Source organism: Pinus tabuliformis, chromosome 6 (genome assembly GCF_031772625.1).
Source record: "Pinus tabuliformis cultivar Carrire ecotype Pingquan chromosome 6, CPIR1, whole genome shotgun sequence".
NCBI classification, from domain to species: domain Eukaryota; kingdom Viridiplantae; phylum Streptophyta; class Pinopsida; order Pinales; family Pinaceae; genus Pinus; species Pinus tabuliformis.
In genome coordinates, this window is record NC_142292.1 from 1998655745 (window position 1) to 1998670686 (window position 14942).

Genomic DNA, 14942 nt, shown 5'->3' on the forward strand with positions numbered 1-14942 from the left:
TCACCGATAATGATAATGAGAGTCAAGGTACCCTAGTACAATATAACAAGTGTGAATAAATGAGTTGAAGGCGAACACTTGAGAGAATCTATCGACTAGGAGAAATTAATCTATTCTCAATTTTGATAGCGAAGGAGTCTGCCACTAATGACTGCAAACCCTAAGGTACTGAAAAAGGACACTAGATCGTATTCCTAGAGCAATGAGTTGGAGTTGACGGGAAACGATCTGCTGGAAGGCAAGCATTAAGGCATCCTATATCAATCCAACATGAGTGTAACCCGCAGGCCAATAATGTGGAAGGAATCAGATGAATAAAGATGAAGTAACCAAACTGAAGCATGTTTCCAGTGTACACAAGATGTGACTACACATGACAGAAACCCTTTGAACCAACCAATAATGAAAGTTGACACAAAGGTGAGGAATCCACCAATAGGGTCAAATGGAAAGCAAGGTATTGCATGAATCGTAATGTGTGATAATGTAAGCTGGAATCTAACACAAGGGAAACCACTCAGTCAAATACCCATAATGTTAATCGATGTTGAGCACAATGTCACCTATCAATAGTGGAAATAGGGCCAGGGTGCAGCTTTAGGCCTACTCTCAGAGAAATATGTCAAATTCGATAAGAGAAAACCTACCAGCAAGAAGTCAATGGAGACCTTCTCAAACTAGCACGAGCAAAGGACCAAATAGCTGATGTGATACTGAACATAACTCTGACAGACCAGGTATGGCCGACTGAATATGAGTCAAGAGACACCACAGAAAGGATGACTCAAGTTTACTTCCCTTGAACAAAAGCATGACTCAACTGTGACTATATGGAAGCATATGATAACTTTGTATAATCTTTTCATGCAGGAGGCATAAAAAACTCTCCATATGATTGGAAGAGATAACCAACCAGAGGAGTACTGACTCAATAACAAGGTTATGGCTTCTCCTAAGTCAAACTAAAGCCCATACCGATGGAGGAAAGACTCATTTTAAGTGCTTTGTTCAAGGGCGACACAACTGACTCTTGCTACCAACAATGATGGAAGTAAAGTCCCGTTCCCACTCTCCTTTTTGGAATATATTATTTTTTGTCTTTTCAATATTTGGAAAGCCTAAAATAAGAATAAAAGAATGCCTATGGTACAGTGGAAAGAATGAGTGTCCAAATACAGAGGCGCTAGTTCTTGGGAGGGGAACATTCCTATACTCGATGCAAGGTGACGAAACTAGTCAATGACACTCAAAAGAATCTTCTTTCCATGGGAAAAAGGTGTCAAGTTGCAGAGAATAAGTGATTGCAAGGTTTATTTTGAAAAAAGACATGGTCAAAAAGTGGATTATACACGAGTCCAAGTGAAGCTGACTTAATGCCAAAAGGTAAAAATAATCAACATGCAATGCAGCAGTACAACTCAACATGTGGGAGCCTCTAAGGTATAAACCCGAAAAGATAATGAAGAAGAAGCAGAATGAAGCTTCATCACAAAAATTCATGGTGAGTGTTAGTGTCAGTCTTTACAGCCTTCCTCCAATGATCAAACATGCTCTTACAAAGTGATTTTAATGTGTCAAGGTCAAATTTTGTCATTTCAGTGAGTCTTCAAGCAAAATTTGGTCACTAGGCATTGGGTCTAGGGTTTGATTTTACCCTTGTCAAAGTTGTCCAAATGTCGGTCCATGTCATAGTTCAGCTGAGTGTACCATCATTCAGAGAGTTTTCATTATCATGTCAAGTCCCACTGGGTCATTTTACACCTTGTTCATGCTTCAGTTGCGCCTAGGTAAGGTCATTTCCCTCTCCTAGGGTTTTGAAGGCAATTTCTCTTGGACAGCCAAATCATCAGCAAAACTTGTATCCGGATGTTCATACACCTTCCCCTATCCTTAAAGTACCTTATCAAACACTTCCCATCACTGAGATCCCCCAAATTCCTCATTTTCACACAAACCCTAGTTTCTTGCTACAACCTGGCAATTTTCTAGGTTGAACCTGTGTTTTGCCTTTTTGGACCCCTTCCCCTCACTCAATTTTAGAGATTCCACTTTCCCCTACTTCCTAACATCCCTCCCTACTTCCCAAAATTTCCTGAAGAATTTAGAAGCTCCCTATCCCCTTCATTTCGCTTCATTTCGACAAATCCCTTGTTCCACACATCGGGGTAGGTTTCATGAAAATGATGTTTCTGAGAAATCAAAGATGAATTTATGAAAAATGAGAGAGGTTTTTGTCCAAAACAGGCCAAGAAATAAAAACCTCCTTCACTTTTTACACAGGTGTCATGGTTTTAGAGAAATGTCAAAACTACAATTGCCTCAGGAGAATTGATGCACCTCTGAAGTGACCTTGGGAAAATCAAGTTTTCTCCTAGCTAAGTTGGCCAAATGACTTTCTTGATGAGTCAAATGATAACTAGACAAAAATATATTTCCAATGAGCTATCATGAGCTCAATTTGGAGTTGAGGAAGGCATTCAAACGTTGACTGTAACAGCACTCTGCCTTGAGGCAGCCTCACTGGGCACATTTTGACCAGTCTTGGAAGATTTGATTTTTGACAGGGAAAATGAACTCCAAATTGAAAAATTCCGGTTGGGTTGGAAATTAGACTCAAATACCTTTCTAAAAAGCTATCTTGCGCCCAATTTAGACACCAGGAAGGCCTCCAAAATTCACCTAGAAAAGAGCACAATGCACAGAGGGAGCGCGGTGCACTGGGAGAGGTTTTCCAGTGTAAAATTTACATTGGCGCGGCGCACACAGAGAGCGCGGTGCAAAGGGAAAAAAGGGCCTGAAAATGTTCCAAATTGCCTCAAATTTCTTGGTGAAAGCTATCAAGTTGAGAGGTATGCCTTATGATACCTCTTGTCCATCAATTTTGTCAATGATATGGTGTTTATAAGATGTTTAAATGGTACCCCGAATGCACGAGGTCAACCATGAAAAAATCATCAAGAAAAATGATAGATGGGGTTGCAAGATTGTGATGATGCCACCAAGGTTCCACTTCACTCCCCTTGGCCCCTCACCCCTCATCTTTCTCATCTCCCCTTCAACATTTTCCTAAGAAACCCACCCTAAATCCACCACTAAAACCCTCCCCCTATCCTTCCAAGCAAAACTGGGCGATTTTTGTAGCGCGCGGCGCACACATGAAGAGGCGCGGCGCACTCAGGGTGCATGGCACACTGGGAGCCCAACCTCAGTGCAAAATTTCCACTGGCGCGACACACTCAGAGCGTGCGGCGCACTGGGCAGAGCGCGCGGCGCACAGACCTATAAGCTCAAAAAACCACTAAATCGCCCAAAATTTTTGTGAATGCCTATCAAACTTGAAAGGTGGGGCAAATACCTTCACTCTTGGCATTAAAATTGATAAGAATATCATGATTTTGATGAGTATAAATCCAATGCCAAATTTTTTTTTATGAACAAAGGAATACAAAAAGAAAATAAAAAAACTAGGGTTTTGCTACAGTGACGTTGTTGCTGAAGTATTCTTTTACCCCACCCATATCAACTAATTTCCCTGTAGCATTTTCCCCTTACCATCACCCTAGCACCACTATGACCATATTCATTTGGTTCCCTCGATTCCTATGGCTAAAAACCCAAACCCTACCTCAACAAAATCCAAACCTTGTCCCATCAAAACTATACCCAAAATATTCCTAAATCCCTAATAACTTTCTCCTCTTAAATCCCTATTCCCCTTTCATCATTCCCCTCCTAACACTCCCTGTTTTATTTTCCCCTTGGTGACAGATTCTCAGGAAAAACACCAGTTTCATTGGATTCAGAGGGCAGCAAAAGAAAACTCAAGGTACACACAGTAATAATGGCATCAACAGTTTCATCAGATTATGAGGGGGAGACACACAGTACACATCTTTAGGGGAGAGGGCCAAGTGGAACGTGCAGTATCTGGAGCAGAGGAACAAGCAACTTGAGGATCGACTATCTGAGATAGAGTTGCAAATGATCAAGGAAAACCTGCGACACATCCTGGCAGCACAAGGCAGATCTATGGAGCAAAGAGACGAAGACCGGGAGTATGTGCTAGAGAAAGTGAACGTTCACTCAGAGCAGCAGTTGGATAAAGCAAACAGGGAGAAAGACATGCTGAGGCGCATGACTCATCACTACTAGGCCCGAAACATGAGTTCCAAAGCAAGAATAAGGAGCCTAAAGGCAAAATTGAGCAAAGCGACAAAGGAGGCCAAGGAGGCAAAGGAGGCAAAAGAGCAAGATCGGCTTTGAATCTTGGCTGAAGCTTTCTTGGCATAGCATAGCACTTCATAGGGAACCTCCAGCCCAAATTTCAAAAACTTTGGGCAAATTTTGTTCATAGGCAAATTTTTTGGGTATAAAACAGGAAATTCCTCCCTATGCGCAGCGCCACTGGCGCGACACTAAAAATATAGGACTATAATCGAGGAACGACTTGCATATTTGGATTCAGCATCGAAAATTATGACTACTAGTGTCCGGGCAAGAAATTTTGACAAGATCTGAGTCTCCTAAAGGTCAAAAAACACCCAAAAATGGCCTCTCTGCCACTTTTTTGACACACAGACAGCAGTCTTGGGAGAATGAAGATTTGGAGAGGCAAATGAGCACCAAATTCAAAAATTCTAGTGGGGTTAGAAAGTAGACAAGGCAGGCTTTCCAAAAAGCCCACTTGGGCACATTTTGAACACCTGCAAGTGCCCTAAAACAGGCCCCAAAGTAGCGCGACGCACAGAGAAAATGGCATGGCGCATAGAGGAAAAATTGCCAATTTGCTCTTGTTTCGTGAAATTTCGGGTCGCGACTTCTCCAAGTGGGCCCACTCATCTACACTTCAGTTTTTTGGCACCAAAGGCGGCATTTAAAGAGTTTTCTCTCCAAATGGGCATCTATCCAAGTGGCAAAAGAATGCAGAGGGTCACCACAGCAAAATGTCATGCTTGAGAGCGCTGCACCTATAGCTGATGGTTGGCTCTCCATCTCCTTTTCGGAATGATTTGAGTAACTTCCCAACCCCTGAGCGTTCCATCACTTCTCTACACTTTCTATATATTGTATGCAAGTTATTTGCAAAGGGTTGGATGGCTTGTAACCTTTGGGAGACTGTGGGAAAGAAACTTTGTTTCTGCACTGTGTATTTTTTGACAGAGAATTAATGAAAGGCAGCGGCTCTGTTTCATGAGATTCTTGTGGTCGTGAGTATAGCAAATGTGTTCTTATGTTCCATATGTATATTTTTATGTTTCATATTTCATTTCATGCTTCATTTCAGTGAAATTTTCTAAGTGAGATTAGGTAGAATTAAATTTATATTGCACTGCCTATGGGAAAATTCCATGTGCAGTGTTATTCTTCTGTTGAAAAGGATTCATGCGACCATGCCCTTTTCACCCTCTTCAGCAATCTTTCCATTCCGCATTACCTTAAGCCAAAATTTCTACGCTTGCCGCCTACCTTGCCTCACGGAATAATCTGTGCCTTCATATTCATTTCTCTGTTCTTTGCTAAGCGCTAGTCCCATATACATCCCAGAAGCTCGGTCACTTCAAAAATCCTTTCCAAAATCCATTTTCACTTACTAGCCTAAGGTAAATATTGAATTGTAAGTCATCTCAGACCATTTTGCCTATCCGTTAGCTGAGTGTGACTCGGAGAGAGCCCTCTCCTGCTCTGGTAGGGCTAGCTACCAGACTGAGCGTGGTTTGTGGTTACCCTATTTTTTGCCTTCTTTCAGCCTAAGGCAGATTTAGGTGCTAACATAGTGGCGACCATATTGGGGAACAAAAATGGTTTGCTTGTAGATTTTCTTGCCCCCAGAAACATATCTCAAGTGCAGATCTGATGGTTGACGGTGAACAACGATCAGACATAAGAAGACGATTGAAATCATTCACCTGGCGACTCCTTTCACTGAAGAATCTAGCAACCAGTGCTTCATGGTGACTCCACTGCAAAGAGATCAGTAGCTTTGACATTTTCAAGATGGATCAGATTGCAAGAAGATATGCTCCCATGAGCTGAGATCACATTCTAGGCTTTCCCAATAAGATTCCGAAAGTAGATTGGTCAAGAAATCTGCCTACGTTTAAAGATGATGGTAAGAAGGACGCTGCTTTACATCTAGTTCGATTTCACATGCATATTCGCAAGTTGAAGGTTGATTTTCCTGAAGATTGCTTAATGAAGATATTCATGGCCACTCTAGAAGGTGAAGCCCGATCTTGGTATGAAAATTTGCCCGCTGCTTGTATTTACTGTCTAAAAGATTTTCATGCCCTGTTCATTGAAAGATATCAAGAATCTTATCCATCATTAAATATAGTTCATGACTGTTGCAAGCATGCTTATGGTTTTATTGAAAGTCTTGAAAAATATTATGAGGATGATAATTTCATGGATGATGAGATTATAGAGGCCTTGTATGAGAATCCGTTTCAGCAGCACACAAAACTCTTAGAGGAAACTTTGCAGCAGGATCAAAATCAGTAGGTTGAAGAGTTCCATATGGCTGAAGGTGATGAAAGAAAAAGTGTCGGTTCAGATCTGTCAATAGTAGAAGACGGCATGCAAGTAAGTTCATTTCTAATTTCAAAATGTGATAATGTCGGGACAGTTATTTCAGTTCCAGATTTAGATTGTGATGACCAAGAATGCCTAGTACGGAATCCTATGAAAGAGAACTTTGCTGTTGAAATCATCTGGGATGCAGAAGACACAGTTATGGATCCAAATGTTCTCAGTTCATTAGAATACAGCCTTCATGAGGAGGTAGTCCAATTAGTGTATGAAAAACAAGATCAGACCTTCATTCAATACATTCACACCATAGAAGATCAAAACATTCAGGATTTCCATTCAGATTCCTCTTCATATGTTTCATGTGTTGAAATGGTTTTCCAAGAAGATATCTGCTCATCTACCTGTTCAGAGTTTTTTGAGGCCCACGAGCATACTTTTACTGAAGTACATGATGAAGGAAGATCAGAATTTGAAGCAAAGGACACCTTGTTTCTTCAGCAGGAAGAAAATCTTCATTTTCTTCAGGATCCAATGGTAGGTTTACTGAAGTCAGCCATGAAGGTGATTATTGCAGTATTCGTTGATGAAGGAGATCAGGGTCAATTAGTTTTTTGGATGCCCAGTTACAAGTATCTATTGTTGACCAGAAGATCTGATTAGGAGAATCAATCAGGGAGGCATCTACTTGATTGTTTACATTGGAAGACACATTACACATGATTGTACATATTGCATTAGTACGCAGGTGGCTGTCATCTTGATTTGAAACCCTCGAATCTTGATGGACTGCTGCCATTGAACAAGCTTTGTAAATACTTGTTTTAGTTAAGTTAGTCATGAGTCATTTCCTTTTGCATAGAGTCAAGTTTTTCAGTCATTTCAGTTCGCATTGAGTCAGTTTGAGTCAAGTTTCAGTCAATAAAATTGAGTCATGTTGGTTTATCGGAATAATGGACCCCATAGCCCAATGGACGAAGGCACTGTTTGCTCACCCAAAGATATGCAGTTCTTGGCACCTCCAAGGAGCTGCCATCCCTATTGGAGCCAATGTTAGTGTCAGTATTTACAGCCTTCCTCCAGTGATCAAACATGCTCTTACAAGGTGATTTTAATGTGTCAAGGTCAAATTTTGTCATTTCAGTGAGTCTTCAAGCAAAATTTGTGTTAAGAAATTTACTGCATAACATAAATAAATACTGAGAGGAATAAATATAAAATTAACCAGCAATAACCATAAACACATAAACACACATGTTTATCCAGGAAAACCCCAAATCCGGGGAAAAACCCAATCATAATGAAATTTCATTATCCTTGGCCAAAACCCAGGCCAATCCGGCCAGTGAACCTTCACCGCTCACCTCCAGGCCTTTTTATTACAATGAAGTCCTTCCAGCCTTTTATAGGCTCCATTACATATAATACCACGGGCATAATACCATGGATGCACAATACCATGTGCCCCAAAACCATCACTGTTTACCCTCGTCAAATTTTGACTCTATCCCGAGTCAAGTTTACCTAACAATTCCCCCCTTAAACTTGACTTGGGGTTCCTTGACTAACTCCAGCCAAACCTGCTAAGTAAGCCAATCCCGCTCACTCTAGCTCTTACCCCCCTTAGAGTTTTTACCTGGGGTATTGTTAACTCGACATCCCCCTATCACCTAGGTCTAACCCAGACTTTATTGGTGATCACCAAGGGGTACACATGCCTTACCAGGTCTTACAGTAGTATGCCCATTTACATGCAATAATTTTGACTTCATTAATTTTTTTTTTCCTTGCTGCTGCGATTCTGATCCATCCTCTCTCAATTTGATTTGCTCAAAAACTTCTATCAAACCGCTCCAACTGCGAGCCTGATGAGAACCTCGTAGATTCCAGCACCAGTGGCCTCACGTAGCAGAAAACGAATAATTTTTGAAGCTGCATGAACCCTGAACAATTCGTCAGAATGTTCCAAACCGGTAAATATCGCAAATGCACTACGATCCCTGGCGGTTATGGCACTATCTTCCGCACATTCTCCTCGAGGTTCTTCCACGTACGATTGTTCCACCATTATTTTCCAGACCCAGATTTGGAAAAACGAATAATTTTTGAAGCTGCATGAACCCTGAACAATTCGTCAGAATGTTCCAAACCGGTAAATATCGCAAATGCACTACGATCCCTGGCGGTTACGGCACTATCTTCCGCACATTCTCCTCGAGGTTCTTCCACGTACGATTGTTCCACCATTATTTTCCAGACCCAGATTTGGAAAAACGCTGCATTGATATCATCAAGCACTATAAACCCCTGGCATCAAAGAATCCCTTTGAAGCCAATATCTGGCTCTGATACCAGTTGTTAAGAAATTTACTGCATAACATAAATAAATACTGAGAGGAATAAATATAAAATTAACCAGCAATAACCATAAACACATAAACACACATGTTTATCCGGGAAAACCCCAAATCCAGGGAAAAACCCAATCATAATGAAATTTCATTATCCTTGGCCAAAACCCAGGCCAATCCAGCCAGTGAACCTTCACCGCTCACCTCCAGGCCTTTTTATTACAATGAAGTCCTTCCAGCCTTTTATAAGCTCCATTACATATAATACCACGGGCATAATACCATGGATGCACAATACCATGTGCCCCAAAACCATCACTGTTTACCCTCTTCAACTTTTGACTCTATCCCGAGTCAAGTTTACCTAATAATTTGGTCACTAGGCATTGAGTCTAGGGTTTGATTTTACCCTTGTCAAAGTTTTCCAAATTTTGGTCCATGTCACAGTTCAGCTGAGTGTACCATCATTTAGAGAGTTGTCATTATCATGTCAAGTCCCACTGGGTCATTTTACACCTTGTTCATGCTTCAGTTGCGCCTAGGTAAGGTCATTTCCCTCTCCTAGGGTTTTGAAGGCAATTTCTCTTGGACAGCCAAATCATTGGGAAAATTTGTATCCGGATGTTCATAAACCTTCCCCTATCCTTACAGTACCTTATCAAACACTTCCCATCACTGAGATCCCCCAAATTCCTCATTTTCACACAAACCCTAGTTTCTTGCTACAATGTGGCAATTTTCTAGGTTGAACCTGTGTTTTGCCGTTTTGGACCCCTTCCCCTCACTAAATTTTAGAGATTCTACTTTCCCCTACTTCCTAACATCCCTCCCTACTTCCCAAAATTTCCTGAAGAATTTTGAAGCTCCCTATCCCCTTCATTTCGCTTCATTTTGACAAATCCCTTGTTCCACACATCGGGGTAGGTTTCACTCAAATGATGTTTCTGAGCAATCAAAGATGAATTTTTGAAAGATGAGAGAGGTTTTCTTCCACAATAGGCCAAGGAAAAAAAACCTCCTTCACTGTTTACACAGGTGTCATGGTTTTAGAGAAATGTCAAAAATACAATTGCCTCAAGAGAATTGATGCACCTCTGGAGTGACCTTGGGAAAATCACGTTTTCTCCTAGCTAAGTTGGCCAAATGACTTGCTTGATGAGTCAAATGATAACTAGACATAAATATATTTCCAATGCACTATCATGAGCTCAATTTTGAGTTGAGGAAGGCATTCAAAAGTTGACTGTAACAGCACTCTGCCTTGAGGCAGCCTCACTAGGCACATTTTGACCAGTCTTGGAAGATTTGATTTTTGACAGGGAAACTGAACTCCAAATTGAAAAATTCCAGCTGGGTTGGAAAGTAGACTCAAATAACTTTCCAACAAGCTATCTTGCGCCCAATTTGGACACCGGGAAGGCCTCCAAAAGTCACCTGGAAAAGAGCGCGATGCACAGAGGGAGCGCGGCGCACTGGGAGAGGTTTTCCAGTGTAAAATTTACACTGGCGCGGCGCACACAGAGAGCGCGGCGCACAGGGAAAAAAGGGCCTGAAATTGTTCCAAATTGCCTCAAATTTCTTGGTGAAAGCTATCAAGTTGAGAGGTAGGCCTTATGATACCTCTTGTCCATCAATTTTGTCAATGATATGGTGTTTATAAGATGTTTAAATGGTACCTCGAATGCACGAGGTCATCCATGAAAAAATCATCAAGAAAAACGATAGATGGGGTTGCAATATTGTGATGATTCCACCAAGGTTCCACTTCACTCCCCTTGGCCCCTCACCCCTCATCTTTCTCATCTCCCCTTCAACATTTTCCTAAGAAACCCACCCTAAATCCACCACTAAAACCCTCCCCTATCCTTCCAAGCAAAACTGGGTGATTTTTGTAGTGCGCGGCGCACACATGAAGAGGCGTGGTGCACTCAGGGCACGCGGCACACTGGGAGCCCGACCTCAGTGCAAAATTTCCACTGGCGCGGTGCACTCAGAGCGCGTGGCGCACTGGCCTATAAGCTCAAAAAACCACTAAATCGCCAAATTTTTTTGTGAATGCCTATCAAACATGAAAGGTGGGGCAAATACCTTCACTCTTGGCATTAAAATTGATAAGAATATCATGATTTTGATGAGTATAAATCCAATGCCAATTTTTTTTTTTATGAACAAAGGAATACACAAAGAAAATAAAAAAACTAGGGTTTTGCTACAGTGACATTGTTGCTGAAGTATTCTTTTACCCCACCCCTATCAACTAATTTCCCTGTAGCATTTTCCCCTTACCATCACCCTAGCACCACTGTGACCATATTCATTTGGTTCCCTCGATTCCTATGGCTAAACACCCAACCCTACCTCAACAAAATCCAAACCTTGTCCCATCAAAATTATACCCAAAATATTCCTAAATCCCTAATAACTTTCTGCTCTTAAATCCCTATTCCCCTTTCATCATTCCCCTCCTAACACTCCCTATTTTATTTTCCCCTTGGTGACAGATTCTCAGGACAAACACCAGTTTCATTGGATTCAGAGGGCAGCGAAAGAAAACTCAAGGTACACACAGTAATAATGGCATCAGGAATTTCATCAGATTATGAGGGGGAGACACACAGTGATACATCTTTAGGGGAGAGGGCCAAGTGGAACGTGCAGTATCTGGAGCAGAGGAACAAGCAACTTGAGGATCAGCTTGCGGAGATAGAGTTGCAAATGATCAAGGAAAATCGACGACACATCCTGGCAGCACAAGGCAGACCTATGGAGCAAAGAGACGAAGACCGGGAGTATGTGCTAGAGAAAGTGAACGTTCACTTGGAGCAGCGGTTGGATAAAGAAAACAGGGAGAAGGACATGTTGAGGCACATGACTCATCACTACCAGGCTCGAAACATGAGTTCCAAAGCAAGAATCAGGAGCCTAAAGGCAAAATTGAGCAAAGCGACAAAGGAGGCCAAGGAGGCAAAGAAGGCAAAAGAGAAAGATCGACTTCGAATCTTGGCTGAAGCTTCCTTGGCATAGCATAGCACTTCATGGGGAACCTCCAGCCCAAATTTCAAAAAATTTGGGCAAATTTTGGTTACAGGTAAATTTTTTGGGTATAAAATAGGAAATTCCTCCCTGTGCGCCGCGCCACTGGCGCGACGCTAAAAATATAGGACTCTAATCAAGGAACGGCTTGCATATTTGGATTTAGAATCTAAAATTACGACTACTAGTGTCTGGGCAAGAAATTTTGACAAGATCTAAGTCTCCTAAAGGTCAAAAAACACCCAAAAATGGCCTCTCTGCCACTTTTTTGACACACAGAAAGCAGTCTTGGGAGAATGAAGATTTGGAGAGGCAAATGAGCACCAAATTCAAAAATTCCATTGGGGTTAGAAAGTAGACAGGATAGGCTTTCCAACAAGCCCACTTGGGTACATTTTGAACACCTGCAAGTGCCCCAAAACAGGCCCCAAAGTAGCGCGATTGACAGAGGAAAAATTGCCAATTTTCTCCCGTTTCGCGAAATTTCGGGTCGCGACTTCTCCAAGTGGGCCCGGTCATCTACACTTTGGTTTTTTGGCACCAAAGGAAGCATTTAAAGTGTTTTATCTCTATATGGGCATCTATCCAAGTGGCAAAAGAATGCAAAGGGTCACCACAGCCAAATGTCATGCTTGAGAGCGCTGCACCTGTAGCTGATGGTTGGCTCTCCATCTCCTTTTCGGAATGATTTGAGTAACTTCCCAACCCCTAAGCGTTGCATCTCTTCTCTACAATTTCTATATATTATATGCAAGTTATTTGCAAAGGGTTGGCTGGCTTGTAACTTCTAGGTGACTGTGGGAAAGAAACTTTGTTTCTGCACTGTGTATTTTTTGACAGAGAATTAATGAAAGGCAACAGCTCTGTTTCATGAGATTCTTGTGGTCGTGAGTGTAGAAAATGTGTTCTTATGTTCCATATGTATATTTTTATGTTTCATATTTCATTTCATGCTTCATTTCAGTGAAATTTTCTAAGTGAGATTAGGTAGAATTCAATTTATATTGCTCTCCCTGTGGGAAAATTTCATGTGCAATGTTATTCTTCTATTGAAAAGGATTCATGCGACCATGCCCTTTTCACCCTCTTCAGCAATCTTTCCATTCCGCATTACCTTAAGCCAAAATTGCTGCGCTTGCCGCCTACCTTGCCTCACAGAATAATCTGTGCCTTCATATTCATTTCTCTGTTCTTTGCTAAGCGCCAGCCCCATATACATCCCAGAAGCTCGGTCACTTCAAAAAATATTTTCCAAAATCCCTTTTCACTTACTAGCCTAAGGTAAATATTGCATTGTAAGTCATCTCAGACCATTTTTCATATCCGTTATCTGAGCGTGACTCGGAGAGAGCCCTCTCCCGCTCTGGTAGGGGTAGCTACCAGACTGAGTGTGGTTTGTGGTTACCCTAATTTTTGCCTTCTTTCAACCTAAGGCAGATTTAGGTGCTAACAGTGAGAATAAAGAGGACCCCTGAGCCTACTCAATATTTGCATAATGGGAAACATATGTCATTGAGGATCTAACTAGGAAGTCCATGTAAAGGAAGGCTCTACCATCATGTCATGATTTTATAAGTTGGTGAGTGAAAAATGGTTTTAAGAATCATAACACAATGGGGTCGATCCTAAGGCAATATATCGCAATATGGAGGCTAGAATGCATAATGCAATGAAAAAGTGATATTTCCTAACCTATATGTCAGTGACGAAAAACGATACGTTCCATAACGAGTCAATGGTAATGGAATCGAAGCAGTAGAGTGAATATCAAAGTATTCAATTTAACCTGAAATACAACCTATCCCAGCGCTCAAGGCCAAAATGTCACAAAGTTTATAAAATTATTATAAATAAAATGTAAACTTTGTAAAAGTGGGTTTTAAAATGTTTTTTAAATCGCCAGTTATAAATAGACCTTTTGGCCCAACAAACCTCATTTGAATTTTGAAAAATTGAGAGAAGGAGCTTTGGAGCAAAAACCAACACCCACAATCCACCTTATTTCTCGGCCCGAACAGTTACAAAATGTCCAGGTATTCCTCAAATTCGATCCTTTAATGAATTTATGTGCATTTCAAACAATTTTTTAAGATTTTTACTATAAAGAATTTGTTTTTATATTTTTTCTTTATGCGTACGTGGGTTGGGCATATTGAAGCCCCATATGAGTAAGCCCTATACACGACTTTGTATGATGTGAACCTGTGTGTGCACAGTGAGAAATTTTAAACTATGATTTTTAATGGATGAAAATTTTGAATTGCAAGATGACTATCACATGGAAAGAAAGAGAGGATAGTATAGTAGACAATGAAGTAATGAATGATCCATTGTCACTAGATGCATTGAGAGGGTGTGGATTGTTAAAAAATTTCAAAATGCCAAATATGAAAACCAACACAAGGTTTCTGGAGATGCTTGTGAATTACTGGGATCCAAAAGAGGATGTTTTTATTATTGATCAAATGCCCTTGGGAATTGAAGTAGAAGATATTTATTTCATCGCTGGACTTTCCCGAAGAGGGTAGCTAGTTAAATACCAAGGGAAGGCCCAAGGCAGTCTTAGCATAGATGATTATATTCGCATATATTTCCCCAGAAATAATGAGAACGTAGGGACACAGATCCCAATAAAGAATGTGGAGAGTATATCCCTCAGAATTCTCCTTTTTAATATTGAGAAGGTAGCATGTTCAGCTTCATTGCACTAGGCATTGTGTGTTATAATGAGCCTAGTGGTGGATTGCCTCACCACAGTCTTTGATTGGTGTACAAACCTCCTGATAAATCTGAAGAAGCAACTCACTTCTATAAAAAAGAGTAATACCAAACATTTTGGGTATGGTACTATCCTTTGCACTTTCTTCTTTGAGAGGATACCAGGGCTTTGACCCAAAGTGCTCTCTACCATCAACATCCCAAAGGTTATCCAAGTGGATATTGGATGCAACCGACCAATTCCACTTGGACACCCACCATTGTTTCTTTCAGCTTTTTAGTTTCCTTAATTGTAGCACAATTTACTATTTT

General features: G+C 41.0%; 1 pseudogene; it reads left to right on the plus strand.

The window, feature by feature from the left end:
* LOC149267260 (uncharacterized) overlaps window positions 1-14942 on the plus strand; it is a 63640-nt pseudogene that overhangs the window by 23147 nt on the left and 25551 nt on the right.